Source organism: Nomascus leucogenys, chromosome 6 (assembly GCF_006542625.1).
Source record: "Nomascus leucogenys isolate Asia chromosome 6, Asia_NLE_v1, whole genome shotgun sequence".
Classification (NCBI taxonomy): domain Eukaryota; kingdom Metazoa; phylum Chordata; class Mammalia; order Primates; family Hylobatidae; genus Nomascus; species Nomascus leucogenys.
The window spans coordinates 87,142,240-87,154,807 of NC_044386.1; the positions used below are offsets into that span (position 1 = coordinate 87,142,240).

The 12,568-nt window shown below is 45.8% G+C and overlaps 1 non-coding gene across 1 annotated transcript; it reads right to left on the bottom strand.

The window, feature by feature from the left end:
• Positions 1-543: 543 nt before the first annotated feature.
• LOC115835810 lies at positions 544-650 on the bottom strand. Its single transcript, XR_004030819.1, has one exon. It is a non-coding gene; the product is annotated as a U6 spliceosomal RNA (small nuclear RNA).
• Positions 651-12,568: the final 11,918 nt, after the last annotated feature.

Here is a 12,568-nt window from a genome sequence, read left to right on the forward strand (position 1 = left end):
AAACATTGTTTTATTTTTCTGCCCCCTCCCCCTTTTCTTTTTTCTTTTATTATTTATTTATTTGGTCTGGAATATTTCAATGAAATATTGGTGAAGCCTTTGACATATGGTAGATACTCATTAAGTGGTGACTTTTTTTTTTTTGATTCAAAGGATTCGGTCACTCTTATTGCAAGTTCCTCATACGTACGTTTATTGTTGCACTAGTTCCTGTTATGTTTCGGAGCTGAAATGGATCAACTTTGGCAAGACGAAATTTCCTTAAGTGTAAGGTATTGCAATACTCAGGATTGCGCAGAGGGAAGCAGAGGCAAGATGGGAAAGATCGCAAACTGGGGCCCGAGGGCCAGATGCAAAATGCACCGCGGAGATGAATCTGCCTAGGCCCCCCTGCTTCTATTCCGTCTCCTAGGACTACTACATTTTATTTGTGTTAAACAAAAGACATAACCTGTAGATGAAAGGCGTTTTCAGTGGTAAACCGTGCACCGGCGTATAAACGTGGTGTAAAAAAAAAAAAAAAAAACAAAAGCCACCTGACGCAAAAATATGGAACGCTTCACGAATTTGCGTGTCATCCTTGCGCAGGGGCCATGCTAATCTTCTCTGTATCGTTCCAATTTTAGTATATGTGCTGCCGAAGCGAGCACGATGTTTCTCCGTTTCCAGAAGGAATATAAAGTCAAGAAATCGAAATACTTTAAAGCTACGGTAAGCATATGATAGTCCATTTTAAAACATAATTTTAAAATTGCAAACTACCCAAGAAACTATTACTTTTTACATCAATATTTTGTACTAATATCTTTGTGTTTACAGCCAAATTAATTCTAATTTTCTCTCTAACAGTCTTGTATCGTATATGCAAATATGAAGGAATCATGGGAAATAGGCCCCCTTCCTGCCCGACCTTGGCGCGCGCCCGGCGGACGGTCACGCTCCGTCACGTGGTGCGTTTTGCCTGCGCGTCTTTCCTCGGGGGCCGGGGAGGTGCGGAGGGATCAGAGGAGGGATCAGAGGCGGGCTCTTACTCTAACGCTGTGCCGGCGTGAGGCAGCTCCGATCCCCGAAACTACCAAGCCGCGTCTGCGCGACGCGAATGCATCTTTGGAGCGAGGGGCCATGGTGCCCATGGGGTCCCCACGGGTGTTCGACTCGGGACCCCGAAAAGGTTGCGAGTCGCTGGTTGGACCCTTCCCTGCGCGGGGACCCGAGAGACGTGACCCTAGCGGGGCCTGGGGCCACCCACTGTGGGCTGGAAGGGACCGGCAGGGGTTGCGGCGGGGGTTCGTGGGGAGGGTGGGCCAGGGCGGGTCGTCTGCTTCTTCTCGGCTTCTCGGGACTAGCTCCCTGCATTCGGAGCCAAGGGGATGAGGGTGTCTGCTTTGGGACCCAAACTTCCAGTAGTGGTGGAAGTCTGGGAAGGGTCACCACCGTTTGAGCCAACATTTAGAAAGAGCCAGGCGCTTAACCTAAATGGTGTCATTTCCCCCATTTTGCAGTTTAGCAGACAGGCTCTGGGAGGTTAAAACCATCTGCTCCAATGATCCTGCCACTGGTTAAAGTAGTTGGGATTTGGATGCGAGTCTGGTTTCAAAGACTTTTTTTTTTTTTTTTTTTTTTTTTTTTACGCAGTACAGTTTGGAAAAGATTTGAGACCACAAGTGCAGCCTCCACTTTCCTTGTTAGACTTGCTCCAGAAGCCCTGACCAGCTCAGACATTCCTTCCTACTTCCATTCCGTTAACAAATATTGAACACCTGTGGTGTCAGCACCCGGGCTTCAGGGGTGCGTGAGTGGGCAGGGTTGCTATGGTCATGGAGCTCGGTTCCAGCAGGGGAGCCAGGCAGACATGAAAGAGCCCTCTGGATGCCGAGAAGTGCTATGAAAGTGTGGCATAGAAAGTGCCTGGGAGATGATGGCCACTTCAGTGGGGGGCAAGGGAGAAGGTGACACTGGAGCTGTCATTGATGATAACGGCGGCAGCGCTGAGAGGACGGGGACCGAGATCCAGGCAGAGGATCTTGCAACCACATGAGTCAGTGTCACCCATCTGGGCCAGCCCTTCACGGGAGGCCACTGTGGTGGTCGTTGCTGCTCCCAGCAGTGCTGTGGCTCAGTACTGAGAGAGGGGAGGGACCCGGGGAGCCACCGCCAGGGAGTTCGGCCTTTGGAGGCTTGAGTTCTTCCCACTCGCTACCCCTCTTCAGTGAAATGGAAGTCATTTGACTAGCTTCTCATCTGACCTTACTAAATAAGCAGTAGGCAAACGCAAACCTCAGAATGCTAATATGGCCTTTATTGAGTGAAAAGAGCTAATTTGGACAATGATGTTTACCTCAGATTTACAAAAGAGAATTGCAAATAACCAAAAAGCACATTAACGTGGATGGAAGATTATGCTAATCTTCAATTAGCATCCACATTTTTATTCATTTATTTCGAACAGGTAGGGCTGGTGGTTTCATAAATGCCTTATTGTGGAAACTAGCACGAGATAGACCTAGTTATTGGTTCAACATTTCTGGCTACATGAGCATGTGTTACTTTGAGCCAGAGGTAGATTTTTTTTGTTGTTTGTTTTTTTTTGAGATGGAGTCTCGCTCTGTCACCCAAGCTGGAGTGCAGTGGTGCAATCTCAGCTCACTGCAATGTCTGCCTCCTGGGTTCAAGCAATTCTCCTGCCTCAGCCACCATGCCAGGCTAATTTTTGTATTTTTAGTAGAGATGGGGTTTCACCATGTTAGCCAGGCTGGTCTCGAACTCCTGACCTCAGGTGATCCACCCGCCTCGGCTTCCCAAAGTGTTGGGATTACAGGCATGAGCCACCATGCCTGGCCTTTTTTTTTTTTTTTTTTTTTTTTTTTTGAGATGTAGTCTCTCTCTGTCACCCAGGCTGGAGTGCAGTGGTGTCATCTTGGCTCACTGCAACCTCTGCCTCCTGGGTTCAAGAGATTCTCCTGCCTCCGCCTCCCAAGTAGCTGGGACTACAAACTCACTACCATGCTGGGCTAATTTTTTTTTTTTTTTTTTTTTTTTGAGACAGTCTCACTCTCTTCCCCAGGCTGTAGTGCAGTGGCATCATCTTAGCTCACTGCAACCCCCTCCTTCCAGGTTCAAGCGATTCCCCTGCCTCAGCCTCCTGAGTAGCTGGAACTACAGACGTGTGCCATCACCCCCGGCTAATGTCTGTATTTTCAGTAGAGACAAGGTTTCGCCATGTTGGCTAGGCTGGTCTCAAACTCCTGACCTTAAGTGATTTGCCTGCCTCAGCCTCCCAAAGTGCTGGGATTAAAGGCGTGAGCCACCGCACCTCGCCAATTTTTTGTTTGTCTGTTTTTTCTTGTAGAGCAATTTTGCGGAGGAGAAAGCTCTGGGTTCTAGTTCTCATTCCACCTGGAACTGTTTATGACCTTGGCCTGCTCCCTGTACCTCTTTGTCTCTGGTTCTGTTTTATCTTCTGCAAAGTGAGGAAACTACCCTAGAGATGATCCTTGACATTTTTCAGCATTGAAATGCTGTCATTCTTGCAACTGGATAACTGAAGGATGTTTTTGGATAATTATAATTTTCTGATATTCTGCATTCTCCAAGTACCATGAAAAAATAATAATTGGCAAGATGTAAAAATTCAAGAGGGTTTTTGTTTTTTCTTTTAGAAGAGTGAAGCAAGCAGCTGGTCATCTGGAGCCATGGAGGGCCCCAGGAACAGCCCACAGGGGCGGCTGTGGATCTAGGGCCTGGGACCTGCTGAATCGTATCACAACACGCCTCTGAGCTCCAAAGGCCAGTACAGAGGAAGCGGGAGGCTGGTGAAGGGGAGGGGATACACTGGATGTAGCATGGAGGTGGAGGAGAGGAGGCAGCATGGAGGGGCTCAGGGAGGGGAGAGCCAAGTGAACCATGACTTCGTGGGAAGTCCCAAGCCTCCACGGACCTTGAGGGAATAGGCATTGCAGGTGAGGAGAGTGTGGGTGCCAGAGAGGACTGGACTGGTGGGCAGGCTTGGAGTTGCAGTGGGAGCTGGCTCCTGCCGCCTTCAGAGTTGTTGGCTTCTCTTCACTCTGCAGGCCTGAAAAGAACTGAGTCCTAGCAGTCTTCCCTGAATATTCTGGACTACAGAACCCCAAGAGATGAGGAGTGGTCCCCCTATCCTGTCTGAGGTGGTACTTCCCACTACCTGAGTAGGAGAGAGCAGAGCCAACTTTATTTTGAACAATTAAGAAATGGGATGTTTCTTTTTTTTTTTTTTTTTTTTTTTTTGAGACGGAGTCTTGCTCTGTCCCCCAGGCTGGAGTGCAGTGGCGCGATCTCGGCCCACTGCAAGCTCCGCCTCCCGGGTTCACGCCTTTCTCCTGCCTCAGCCTCCCGAGTAGCTGGGACTACAGGCGCTCGCCAACACGCCCGGCTAATTTTTTTTTGTACTTTTAGTAGAGACGGGGTTTCACCGTGTTAGCCAGGATGGTCTCGATCTCCTGACCTCGTGATCCGCCCGCCTCGGCCTCCCAAAGTGCTGGGATTACAGGCTTGAGCCACTGCGCCCAGCCAGAAATGGGCTGTTTCATATGGAAAAAATGTCAGTGAAGACATGAACTCTTAGCATTCTCTAAAATTATGTAGTGTTTCTCTTACAGCCAGAGAGCATTGCATGTTTTCATGTATCATTTTATTTGAAGCGGAAAGGGCTGGGGACTCCCATCAGCCCCACCGGAGGGAGGGAGGAAGGAAGGAGCGGGGATGTGGAGAGAGGCCCCTGTGGCCTTGTTTATGTGCAGGCCTGGGAGGAATGGCATTAGTGGTTTCAGGAGGTGTTGCCCTGGGATTGTAGCACAGGGACAATGCGCTGAGTTCACATGTCTGACCCTGAAGCTCCAAAGGCCTCAGACACAGAGCATGGCCAGAGCGGGGTTGGAGGGGGCCTGAGTGTGGCGGAGGACCCACTCCCCCAGGCTGCCAGAAATTCCTGTGAGCTGCTCATGCTCTGAGTTAAGCCTTGTTCTTATAACATCTCTTTTGAAGTGCACTCTGCCACCTAATTCACCTCAATGTGAATGAGTTTTTCCAAAGTTAGGCTGAAGGGGGGTGGAGTAGGCAAATCGGTCTGTGTGCCCACAGCTCAGAGGGTGGCCTGGGGGAAGAGGCAGGGTCAGCTGTGGCCAACTGACCTCTCAGAGGGAGTTTCTTTCAAGCCTTGTAAGCCCGGTGTACTCAGAACCCTTGCTCTGCTGGGTTGGCCCCTGTTGTGTTGAGATCAGTTCTAATCCATCCCAGATGCCAGGCCTCAGTGGAGCCCTCTGGTCCCACCCCCTCCCCCTTCACAGCCCAGGCTGCCCCTTTTACTCTCCCCCAGATCTCATATTTGTGCCCAGAATGTCTTAAAAGATCTGTTTCCTCACCTGTGGGATGGTGATTGTGCTGCCTGTTTTGCAGGGTCATTTGAAGGTTAAATGCAGGATTGGGTGTGAAAGGCCCTAGCACATTGGATGAGCTGATTGATGCCAAGTGTTTACAATAGTCCTGGGCTATTCTAATGCTCAATACATAACCACTTACTTACTCTTCTTTCCTTCGTCTTGCAACTATCTGCATGAAATAAACTTTCTTTAAGGTAAAAATAGCAGGGTAGGGAGGAGTCCCTAAGTTTTGCTCCTTTTAGCCACGACGGGGAATATTTTTGCCCAGATGTCTTTAATCCTTTGGATTTGAGTTTCCAAAGGCCCTGATTAAGATGCAGTTATGTTTTGAGACGGGACACTACATAGACTCAGTAATACCTGTTTACTTAGCTTAGTACGATTCCTTGCCCTTTAAGACCAACACAGGGTCTTCTGGCATCCTATTTCATGTGAGTATCTCTGAGACATAAGCATGGGGGTGTGGGGGTAGTGCTGGTTATTATTCCTCTTTTACTGATAGGGAAAGGCTAGGCCTAGAGAGGTTAGGTGACCTATCTAAGGACACAGCTAGTTAGTGACGGTCCTGGAATTTGCTCTCGGATCTCTCTGACTCCAAGGGCTCACTTTACACCGACATGTAATATGGGAGTACAGTTTGAGGGGTCCTGGAGTGCTTACTCCAAATAATCTCTTACTCTTTCCTTAAATCCTGCCACTGATGCATCATTATTTTGAGCTGTTGCTCTGTCGAGGGTTCACTGTAATTTATTTCATCAAAACCTTTTTTTCTGGCAGTCCCAGGATGGCCTAAGGGCATAAGGTGCTTAGGTTTAGGGTGTGGAGGATGTGCTCAGAAAGAAGGTGCAAAAAAGAGGAATGGCCAAGTCTGAGCATGGGGTCTGCCAGCTTCTCTCTAGCTCTCAGTTTCCCTGTGTGGGTTTGCAAGGATGGGAGGAAAAGTGTCACACCTCCTCCAAATCCTGGCTGCCCTGGAGTCCAGACATCGCTCCCTGCCAAGGCTACAGTGACTGCAGCAGTGGTACAGGGGAAAACTGCAATGGCTTTCAGCCAAGAAGGTCCATATTTATGTCTCATCAACTGTGACTAGCTAGGTCACCAGTCTCTTCCAGTTGCTGACCCTGTTTTCTCATCTCTAAAATGGAAGTGATGATTTTTCTACTTACCATACAGGGTTGTGAGGTTCCATTGAAATGCCACTGTAAATTGCTATACAACAAAAGACAGGAATATCAGTATTGTCAGACACCCAGTGGAGCCTCAGGCAGCTCAGCGTTCCCCTTACCTGGTGAGTGAGGCATTTGTGCATTAGGAACAGACCTACAAAATCAGAGCACCAAAATGAAAAATCACATTGTATTAATATTTTCACACCACTTAGCTCTCATTAAAATGTACTTTGCTGAATTTAATATGTGATTTCAAATGACACAACATATTAAGTGCTTAATATACTAGAAATTATGAAACTATTATAGTCGATGCCATATGAAATAATTACACTGAATTAAACTTTAGCAGCCAAGTGAAGGAAAGACTTCAACTTAAAACATCTTAAAGAAGCTTAAGCCACCACTGTAATCCCCAAAATAAATGTCCAGAAATTAGGATCTTTAAATAAAAACTGGAACTTAATCTGTACTTACACCGGGAAGCTCTTCTGGGCTTTGGTGATGTGGAGCATTGTTCCCTTGGGGAGGGGAGGGGCCCTGGGACCCACCGCAGGCTGGGGTGTTGGGGTCAGGGCTTCAGTGGGCTCGCTCCACGGGCCTGGCTGGGGGTTGGCTCAAATGGCCTGGAGTAAAGCCTTCTACCGAAGTGACAGATTAGTCTTTGCTCGAGATTAGCCTATTGACAAGTTAAAAATAAAAACAAACCCACCTTATGGAACATCTATTGAGTGCTTCCTTTGTGCCAGCCATTTTATATGCATTTCCTCATTTAATCCTCACAATACATCTGTTTTAAGAGCCACTGTTTTTCAGATGAGGAAACAGGCTCAGAAAGATTAAGTGAATAATCCAGGGCCTTAAATCAGAATCCATAGTGTTCACCCCTGCATCACATGGCCTTCCTCTAAACTCTTCAACCTCCTCATTAGTGTGTGTGTATGCATGCATGTATGTACTACTTCCTATTTTAATAATGATTCAGTGACTGATATGGTTTGGCTGTGTCTCCACCCAAAATCTCATCTTGAATTGTAATCCCCGTAATCCTCATGCGTCAAGAGAGAGAGAGCAGGTGGAGGTAATTGAATCATGGGGGCAGTTTTCTCCATGCTGTTCTTGTGATAGTGAGTGAGTTCTCTCGGGATCTGATGGCTTTATAAGTGTTTGGTAGTTTCTCCTGCATTCATTCTCCTTACTGCCGCCTCGTGAAGAAGGTGCTTGCTTCCCCTTTGCCTTCCACCATGATTGTAGGTTTCCTGAGGCCTCCCCAGCCATGCAGAACTGTGAGTCAATTAAACCTCTTTATAAATTACCTAATCTCTGGCAGTTCTTTATAGCAATGTGAAAATGGACTAACACAGTGACCAAACACATTAGCCTGCTATATGACAGTGACATTACCTGTATCTTTATCTCATTCCAGTCATGGAGACTGGGGACTGTGGCTTGAGAGTTTCACCTTGAACTCTCTTGATACACTCAGCCTGGCTAACTTACACAGGAAGAGCTCTGTGGATACTTGCTGTTAATTCAATTCAGAAGAACGAATTCATTACCTCCTCAGTATACTGACATACTACCTTTGTGTGCTTGCTTAAATAAGATATCCTCTTATAAAGAGCAAGGATACTTTCTATCATAGGGAATACCAGTGTCTTAGCTACTTAAGGCCTTATGTCTCAATTACTTATATCACATGAAAATACCCAATGGGCTGTTTGAAAAATATAAATTTTAGTGTGGACATTTAAATGTATTATCATTTACTGACCAGCAAAAATGATTTTCATAGTGACAGGAAAATTTGGCTCGACCAAACACATGTTTGTAATGAACTGAAAACATGTATTTCTCATAAGTGTCAAGATTAGGCTCTGTTTTGTATCATAGAAAAGCAAATAACAGTGGCTTTAAGATGATAGAGGTTTATTTCTCTTTCACGTGAAACAAGTTGTCTTTTACGGACTTGTCTGGTAGCTCCATTGTGGCAGACAGCCGGGCTCTTTTATCTTTTTAGGGCCACAATTCATGGTCCAAGATGCTTGCTAGAGCTCCAAGTTCCAGGCAGGAAAGGCAAGGGGGAGGCCATTGCTGCCCCGAGTAAAATCCGTAACTCAGCATACCACCTAACACTCAGGAGCACTCAGTACATGGTACTCTTGGCTGTTGCTCATCTTCCGTTCCGCACAGCAACAAGAAGGAGGAAGGGAAGTCATATTTACTAATACCATACAGGGTTCTCGGGACCATGCTGGACATTTACACATGATTGCATTCAATCTTCATAATCCGGTGAGGGTGGTGTAGCAGCAGGTTAAGTAGGAAGTGAGGCTGTATCCACATGTGGAGGTAGGAAATTGGAGGGGAAGGGTGGAATGTTTCCATAAGAAGCCCAAGGGCTTTCAAGAAGGAAGGGATGAAGCCTCCAACACTTGCTCTCTGAGATTCAAGTTAATACACATTTTCAGTGTGGATCAAATGGTCCTGACTAAGGTGCAGTGGCAGGAAAGTGTTATTTATGCTCTTAGAATAAAATTGTTGTGAGCATAGAAAGTGAAGAGATTAACAAATTTTAAAAAGACATTAGAAAAGCTAGCAAAAGACTTGAATAGGTGCATCACAAATTAGGAGCTCCAAATGGTGAATGTGAAAATGTACTCAACATCTTTAATCATCAGGGAAATACAAAACCACCTCACAATTAACACTGAGAAGTCTGATAATGCTGTTAACTAAAAACTCAATCAATATATAAATTTGGAAAGGAGAGCTTTGTTTCTTATAAAGGATTATAGCCAGCAAGGTGGCCATTCTGATGGGCTGGGAAGTGTTAGCCTTGGTCAAAGCCCAGAAACACACACTTCGAGGGAGAGAGGGAAGGGTAAGACAGGAATTTAAGCTGAATGGTTGGCCAAGTATAGGTATTCAACAGGATACAGGAGGAGCTATGAATATTCATGGAGGTGGTCCTAATACATGCATACTTGAATAAACATGCATGTTACATATGATCCATGTTCTCTTTGCAGTGGAGACTTTTAAATGTAACGTTTAAATGTAGTACAGTTAGGCTCTATATGTCAAAAGGTCTTTTCAGGACGCAAAGGCACTCAAGTGTGCAGTCTCTGTAAACCAGCCAGACCAGTCCATGGTTGGTGGTCTTCTCCTCAGGAGAAAGTTAACTGAAATAACTCTTGTCCAATCAAAGCTGTAGTTATGTCTTGTGGAACAGGGGGTCAGGTAGCATCTGGCGGTGGATTGAGTTGCAGATTATTTTAATATTGCTTATTTCAAGGGCAGTGCTTGTTTAGCTGCTGGAGAAAAAGAAAAACGTTGTGGCAGTTATAACAGAGTTTATTTTTTAAGTGTAGGGGGGCATAGTGATTTAACCCTTGCATTGCATGGCCTTAGGTGTTGTTTATAGTTTGATATCTTATAGTCACAAAGAGTCCATTCTATCAGTCTTATTATCTCTATTTTAACACTAAAGCTGATCAGTTGGGCTGGATGCAGTGGCTCACACTTGTAATCCCAGCACTTTGGGAGGCTGAGGTGAGAGGATCGCTTGAGCCCAGGACTTGGAGGCCGCAAGGGAGTTATGGTCATGCAACTTCACTCCAGCCTGGGTGACAGAGTAAGACCCTGTCTCTAATAAATACATAAATACAATGCTGCTCAGTTATTGTGTCCAAATTGCAATCTGACCTCTTGTCTCATCATGACCAGGAACTCAGTTTTTAAGTCCTGTTGGCCAAGAGTGGGGGGTCCATTCACTCAGTTGGGGGGCTTAGAATTTTATTTTTAGTTTACAATGCCAAGTGCTGATGAGGAAGTAGAGCAACCAAGATATGAGAATATGTGGCTGGGGAGTGGGGAGATTGGTGCAACCACTTTGGAAAATTGCATACTCCTAAAATTGAAGATAAGTATACCTTATGACTCAGTTGTTCCTTTCTAGTTACATACCCTAGAGAAACTCATGCACATGAGCACCAAGTTACAGGTAAAAGAATGTTCAAGGTAGCATTGTCTGTAATGGTCCCAAACTGGAAACAACTCAAGTGCCCATCAACAGGAGAATGGATATCTACACTGTGGTATATTCATGCAATAGAATACTATGCAGTAATGAAAATGGATCAACTACAGTTATTAGGTTGGCACAGAAGAAATTGTGTTTTTTGCCATTGAAAGTAATGGCAAAAACCACAATTACTTTTGCACCAACCAATACCTCCAGTGTTAGGGGCTGAATTGTATCCCCCACTTCTACCTCCAAATTTGTATGTTGAAATCCCAACCCCTAGTACTGCAAAGTGTGACCATATTTGGAGATTGGGTCTTTAAAGGGGTAATTAAATTAAAATGAGGTTATTGGATGGACCCTAATCCAATATGGCTGATATCCTTATTAGAAGAGGAAATCTGGACACAGACATGCACAGAGAAAAGACCAGGTAAAAACACAGAGAAAATGTAGCTGTTGACAAGCCAAGGAGAGGACCTTAGGGGAAACCAACCCTGCCAACACCTTGATCTTGGGCTTCTAGCTTCCAGAACTGTGAGAGAATTAATTTCTGCTGTTTAAGCCACCCAGTCTGTGGAACTTTGTTAGGCGCCCCCAACCCCCCAGCAGACTAACACACCAGCAATGTGCACAGCTCTTGTAAACATGACACTGAGTGGAAGAAGAAAGGCACTAATAATATAGACAGAACTATACCATTTATATAAAGTTCAAAATTAGGCAAGACCAGACTATTGTTTAAGGACGTGTATACAAATGGTAAAATGATGAAAGCAAGGAAGTTACCAAAAATAAGAAAATGGGAGGCGACACATAAAGGCTTCTGGGAGTGGGGGGTTGGGGGTGCCTAACAAAGTTCCACAGACTGGGTGGCTTAAACAGCAGAAATTAATTGCCTGTTTCTTCACTTGGGTGCTGGTTACTCAGGTGTTCTCCCTGGAGTTGTGCACTGAACTGAACCTTTATGTGTTGTTCACGTTGCAGTATTTATAATAAAATGCTGTAAAAGGAAGACAGAAGCAGGTGGGGGAAGAGGAGAAGCAGAGAGAGAAGGAATGAGGATGGGGAAAAGGAGGGAACGGAGGAAGGATGAGAAGGGGGAGGGGAAGAAATAAAGAAATCAGTGGGCTGGCCTCTTACCAAATGGTGTGGTCTAAGAGCTGTGAGACCACAGCTGTCAGTTAAAGGTGGGTCCAAAGCTCAGGTGCTGCCTCTGAGTGTGAACCTGAGCCCAGAATCTCTCCCCTAGAGAAGGGCTTAGAAACTTTGTAACCTTGGGAAAGCCAGAGTATTTTTCTGAGATTTGTTTCTTCATCTTTAGACTGGGGAAGACAAACACCTCTCAATAAATGTTGTAAGGCTCTTCCTTTTACTAATTCAGGTCTCTGCTCTCTACCTCCTCCAGGAAGCCTTCCCTAATGATCTTTTGAAAATAGCACCTCTTGACTGAGTGAGGTGGGCATGCACCTGTGGTCCCAGCTATTTGGGAGCCTGAGGCAGGAAAATCGTCTGAGCCCAGGAGGCTGGGGTTGCTATGAGTCACGATTGCACCGCTGCACTCCAGCCTTGGCAGCAGAGCGAAACCCTGTCAAAAAAAAAAAAAAAAAAAAAAGGGAAAAATAGCACCTTGATGTGGCTTGGCTCTGTGCCCTCACCCAAATCTCATCTCAAATTGTAATCCCCACATGTTGTGAGAGGGGCCTGATTGGAGGCGATTGGATCATGGGCAGACATCCCCCTTGTTATTCTTCTTTTTTTTTTTTTTTTTTTTTTTGAGACGGAATCTCGCTCTGTCGCCCAGGCTGGAGTGCAGTGGTGCAATCTTGGCTCACTGCAAGCTCCGCCTCCCGGGTTCACACCATTCTCCTGCCTCAGCCTCTCCGAGTAGCTGGAACTACAGGCGCCCGCCACCACGCCCGGCTAATTTTTTTGTATTTTTAGTAGAGACGGGGTTT